Genomic DNA, 6,484 nt, shown 5'->3' with positions numbered 1-6,484 from the left:
GAAGGGCTCTACAGCCCTCTTGTCCCCTTGGGAGCTCCAAAACGGTGTGACACAGACTACATTCATCATGCTTATATTATATGTGTACAGCTGAACTTGTGCTGTCGTCCACCCTATACTGCTCACCTTCAGGGAAATGCATTTGCTAACCATGTCTGGAGCAGCCAAGGCAGGGGGGAAGCCGTCCCACCCATCCCCAGCAGAGGCTTTTTAGCTGCGAGCTTGGAAGGAGTCCAACACACCCACACTGGTGTGATTAAAATGGGAAGGAAAAGCACACACCGTGGTGCCTGTTCTGTCTAGCGAGGGCTGTGGGAGTTGCGGGCTGGGTGTGAATGGCCGGTGACCATGGCTCCTCCAGTGGGGTTAGAGAGCTGCAAAGATCCAGAAGCATTTTAGCATTTTTTTTTTTTAAATGGATTTCGTTTGTAGGCGATCCCCAAAGGACTGTTGCCAGCAAGGTGTTCGTGTCAGTTCCAGAATGCTGGGACTGCAAGGCGCTACTGCAATAGACTTTACTAATGTCATCTGTTCAACGTAACGGCTAAGCAGGGATCGATAAAAGAGACATTACCTTGCACCTGTCCCCAGCCTCTGAGCTATGGGGTATTCAGCAGGGGGAATCCAGTGCTTTTCCGAAAAAAGCACCGTTGTTCTGATTCACATCTTCGTCTTCCAGCATTGAAACCTTCCCTGTTGCTTTGCCCCATGGGTCAGTGGAGCCCCTGGTGCTGCCGCTCCCAGGAGCCTCCTCACCCCTAAATCCATGTTACCCCCCAGCCCAGAGGCACCCGTTGCAAATGGCCCCAGTCCTTTGCCCTCTTCTGGTCCTGAGAGGTCTGTGGCAACCTGCCCTCACCAGCCTGCTCAGATTAATGAGGCAGACGGGCAGTAGGAGCTTGTGAAATTGTTTCCAGCTTTAATTATTTTTATCTCTTTTCTTAATATTACTCTGACTTGAGAAAAAAAAATATAGTTGTGAATGTTGCTGCTCTATTTAAACTCATGCTCACTGGTGCTCCCTCCCCACCTCCTTCTGGGGTGGGTTCCTTCACGCCCCCTTTTCTGGTTTTCTTAAGACTGGAAGCTCTTTGGGTTCGGGACTTAATGGCTTTCTTGTGTTTGCTCTGTGGCAGAGGTCTTGTGGAGCAAGATAATAATCCACGTGAGCATTTAATTTAGATTAAATTATACCACATGCAGAAGCAGGGCTGAATGAAAATTGCATAGGCAATCTCAATTGTGATATTTGAAGCGATTTTTTTTTTAACTTTACAACTTCTTTGATATAGTGCTTAGGCAATGCCCCTCTCATGAAGTCTTCTCCTTCTTCCTACCCCCAAATCAAGTATGTGGCATATATTGGCCGCAGTTAAACACTGGACAAGCCGCAGCCTTTGGCTGTGACAAGATGGTGTCACTGGAGCATGGCAGAGAAACCGGTCAGTAGTGGGTTGTGGGAACCTCCAAATGAGCGGACGTGCCAGCAGGTTTCACAGGTGTATTGCTAACAGCAAAGGACTGCTCAGACTTCTGGATCTCCAGCTCCGTTACAGGCTTTCTCCCTCCATGTACAGAAAATTGAGAGAGGTCATCGTTCCCAGACCTGGTCCATTCCCTCTTCATTGCCCCTCCTCCAACACCATCTCCCCTAATTCTTCTTTTCAGTCCTCTGTGTCTCCAAAGCTCGATGACAAAGATTTCAAATAACTGGCATAAGTCTCAGTGTTCCCCCTTAATTTTCCCCCATCTCCTTGCCCATCAGTTCCAATGTTCCTCTGTGCTATGTTTGTTCAGTGGGTGTTTGAGGACTCCTGTTCCCTTTTGTCTCATTCTCCTGCCTATGCTCATGTTTCTTCCTTTGGTTTCTAGGCACAGTCTCAGCATCCTATCCAGTTCCCAAATCTCCAGCAGTTTCACCCAGCTTATTTGTTCTTCCCTGCTACTGCTCCTTCCCAAGCTCTTTACTCTCCATCTTGCCATCTCTGGCTGGGTTGCTGGTCCCCCACAGCCCTGTGGCTTAAAGGATTATTTGCTGTGCTTTCACACCATGGTCCCTGTCACTACAGCCAGTGTGTGAGGTGTGGTGCCTAGCACGTGCCACTCAGGCATCACTCATCCTGCAAGCCAGGATGCCCCTCTGACAATAAGTATTGTTAAAATACTCTGCGTCCATGGAGGTTTTCAAGACCTGACTGGGAAAAGCTGTAATCTGACCTCATGGTTGACCCTGTTTGGAGCAGGATGCTGGACTAGACATCTCCAGGGGACCCTTCCCAACCTGAATTATTCTATGCTGCCATGAAAATAACCTTGCCGTCTGGATGTGAAGTAAATAGAGCTTTCCTGGCTGGCACAACCTGCAAACTTCTGATGAGACTTAAGTTCATACCATGCCACCTAAGCAGGATATGCCTATTCAGCATCGGTTGCTTTAAATTTCTTACAAAACTTACTAGTTTTTGCAGTGGCGTCCAAAAAGGAACTCAAGCAGCTTCAGGATAATGTATGCACAGCAGCTTGCGGAACCAGTACAGACTCCTTGGAGAAATGGGAGGAAGTTACCACAGCTCACATCAAATAAGATTCACAGAAGATTCAGATCCTGCCGATATTGATTCCCTTCTGCTCAGCCTTTACCTTCCCCGTTCTCTCTTCCAGCAGTCTGGAAAGCGGTGGCGCATCCCCAACCTGCACAGCAGACAACGATGTGAGCTTAGCCCACAGGGAATGTTTGTCATGTAGATTGCATCCGCAGCAGATTTTATACAGCAAAATAATATTACTACAAGGGTAGGTGGTAGCATAACAACTCTCTTTCTCATCCGATGGTTAGGTATTAGGCTGGGACTTTCAGGTCCAAGTCTTTCTTCTGTGTCACCTAAGGCGTATTCTGAGGTAGAGGAGCTCTCTCCGTTAGGTAGAACTGGGAATTCAGGCTCTGCATCCCGTAAAGCAGGCTGATCGAACAAAGCCAGCATCCTGCCGAACCCCTCTCTAAAATTACTGGTTCGATCCTACTTTCCTTTCTTTAAACGCTGGTCATGTTAGAACACATGTTTCGCAGCGTGCTCACCAAAGGACGGATCCTGCTGTGGTTAGTTTTCTTCTGCATCCAGTCTCGGGCAATCGGTGCTGCTGGTGAGGAGAGGAGATGGGGCTTTTAAAAATGAGGAGGGTGACTTCTCCAGGGACGCCTGACCAAGGAAGGGCTGTGGAGGGGGCCAGGGGACCCACTGCCGTACCTCACCTCACGGTGCCTCCCCACGGCCTCCACGCTGCACTGTGTGCAGGGAGCCCAGTGGGCTTACATGGGTGGAGCGGTCCCAGAAGACATGAGAGGGACAATGTTGGAGGCCCAAAGCATATGCAAGAAGAAGGGCATCAGTGTTCAAAAGCACCATTCTGTTCTTCAGGGAAACTCATTCACATTTTCATGCAAAGAAGCCATGGAGCTGCAGGGCTGTCGTTACCTCTGTCCCTCCTTCCTGCCTTGGAAAATGAAGCTGTCTGGTCCGTGATGGACTATGCTGCTGGGGCTCTCACCATGCCCTCTCGTGAGGCACAGCCTTTCAGTAGCTGGGGCTGCCAAGTCATTTATTGAAGCAGCCTTAAATCTCAGAAAGGCTGGTTATTGCTGTTGCAGCTGCCTGTGGGGCAGGGAAGGGCACACAGGTTTTCCTCTGGTGGCATCACTGCCCCTTCTGCATGGGACGGCTTTCCATCGCCGGAAGGGAGCAAAGCCCTACGGGAGGCAGGGTGGGTTAGGGGAACAGTTGCTCAGTTTGAACTGGAGGTGGGGTCTTATGAGCCAAACCCAAATGCCAAAGCTACATTTGCTCCTCAAGTCAGTGTCCTTCCCTTCTCCCATTCCTCCCCTCTACCTCAGCCTGAGGATCGTCAGCAAACGGGATCCCTCCGCAGCAAAGGGCTGCTGCGGCATCGGCTCTTTCTGCGGTGCCCGTGTCCCTCTTCTTCCCTCTCACCTCCTCCGTCCTAAAGGGCTTTTGGGGTCTTGGCATTATCAGTAAGAGTACTGATGCTTTCTATCCTACACTTGGGATTCCTGCCCAAGCCCGTCTGTCTGGTGCCCACGGCTCTGCGGTGTTTGTGCTGGTTTCCTGACCTCTCGGTTTTGCTCATTGCTGGTCACAGCAATACACTCGCCTGACAGCTAGCAGGAATTTTTAATCCTCTTTTCCTGTTTGCGAGCAGAGGCTGCGTGCACACACCTGTGTATGCATGCAGGAGAGTTGAAAGGGGTATTTGTGGCTCTCTCCTGTCGCTGACTGATCTCTGCCGTCGCCCCAGTGTCCCACCTAGCGTTACCTGCTGCCACCCCACAGGGTGTTTTCACTGGGAAGCAGATCTGGCCATTTCTCCTTTCCAGACTGCAGCATGACAGACTGGCAGACATCCATGTCACTGCGGGAGGATGCGGGGAGATACCATGCCTCCTACATGGACTTGGAGTGTCCAAATCAACACTGGCCAAGATGCCTGAATGCCTTAGTGTCCCACAACACCCACCAAACACTCACGCCTCATAGTGGTGTGAATCACAGAATCCCAGAATGACAGGGGTTGGAAGGGACCTCTGGAGATCATGCAGTCCAACCCCTGTGCCAGAGCAGGGTCACCTAGAAGAAGTGTTGCCTCTGCCAACTTTTAATTTCCTAGCCCTGAGCCAGAGCGACCCATGGGTAGAGCAAGGATGCTCCAGGACATTTAGTTTCTATTTTAAGATGCAGAACAGAAGATCCCATTTCCACTGTTCCGGTGGGATGGGTAGCATCTGCCCTCCTGTGGGTTTGAGACCCCTGCCTTCTTCCTTCCACCACCCTAACCCTGGCTGCTCCTCTTACTCCCTGGCCGAGTAGGAGAGTTGTCCCAAGCAAGCACAGCAGCACGCCGGGGAGAGCAGGCAGCAGCAGAGCCTGGTCTGCTGCCTTTTTCCTCCCCGCGCTGCTAGTTTCCGTGGGGCCTGGAGTCATGTCACCCTCTCCAGGTTTGCTGCTACTCCCTCTGTCAGGCTTGGGTCACAGGGCTCAAAATCTTTGCTCAGGGCCAGGGGGACGGTGTGATTGCACGAGCCATATTTCCTTGAAAGAGCAATGAAGCTAAAAACGTCTGAACCATTTTTACTTAAAAAGCACGGAGAACAGTGAGCTGAGGCAAGACCGACAAAATTATAGCCTGAACAGTGAGACAAGAAATTAGACTGCGTTCTGGTACTCTTCATTATAGCTTTCAGAGGTACTTCAGCTGCTATATACAGACACACCATGAAACGATCTCAAGAGAAAATTGCTGGGATGGATGTAGCATTTACACATTTCCGTGGCTGTGAACTGAAATCTGTCTCTGCTTCCCGTCTGCCTCCCAGCCAAAGCCCCTCGCAGACCTCCCCTTTCTCTCCTGCGCTCCCTCAAATACCTTGCCCCGAGTTCTACTCACCTGCCTGCCTCAGTGAACCACACTTTACCTGTGGTTTCCCATGACCTTTTCAATGTAAACCTCTATTCTGGGCTGTCTGCTGGGACAGAAAGTGGTGAGATCTGCTGCTTGCTGCCTCTTGGGTTTTCTGCTCTGCATCCCTGAAGTGCACTAGAAGACAAGGAGCGGTTTAAGGTGTCGTTCCAAACTGCATATTCCTATCTCGCTGCCATTTGCATGCTGCTCAGGTTTTAAAACCTTGCACTAAGTGCTTTTTCCTGAAGGAGAAAATAGCAGCTTCATCACAGTCATTTGCAGGGCACTTGCATTTGTACAAGCATTCTAGACCTAGGAACTAATTGATTTATTTCTATTAAACCAGGCCTCTGAGAGCCAGAAATCAGGAGTTTCAGCATGCACTCTTGTTCAACTTCGGGGAGGTTTTCTCTCAGGACTGGGTCGTGGAGCGAGTGCTGTGGGTCCAGGGCTGTGAGTGTGGTGGGAGCAGGGCCACCACAGCCCCATGAAGCCACAGAGCGGATGCACTGAAAATCATTGTGGCTAGTAGCTGGTGGCAAGGACCAAAGTGGTTTTTTTAGGGGAACATCTCATTATGGAGAATCCCCGCTTCCATGAACTTTCTGTGCATTGAAGAATAGAGCAGGAGCTGCGGGGACCTAATGCCATGGGAGCTAGCAGCAGTAGGTTGACTCCTCAACCCCTTTTGTCTTCAACTTCAGCTCTCTCGACCCCACCTCAAGGACTGTTGTGTGTTTTGCACAGACGCTGCTCTGCTGGGACAGCGAGGTCCCAGCCGATTGAGTGGTGTAAAACGCATTGCTTCAGTGATGGACACCACAGAAAGGGAGGAGCACGTACCCCGTCTTCTTGAGCAACCTCTCTTCTTGGCAGGACTCTGTCCTGGGCGTAGGAAGGAGCGGTTATATTAGAGGGAGGCTTGCTGGGAGGCTGGATGGCGGGCAGTGGGTTGGCAGCTGATCTGTTACAGACGGATGAGGGGCCTGTGGAAGTCACTGTGCATCTTCTG

This window comes from Larus michahellis, chromosome 1 (genome assembly GCF_964199755.1).
Source record: "Larus michahellis chromosome 1, bLarMic1.1, whole genome shotgun sequence".
In the NCBI taxonomy this organism is placed as follows: domain Eukaryota; kingdom Metazoa; phylum Chordata; class Aves; order Charadriiformes; family Laridae; genus Larus; species Larus michahellis.
This window is presented reverse-complemented; position numbering follows the sequence as displayed.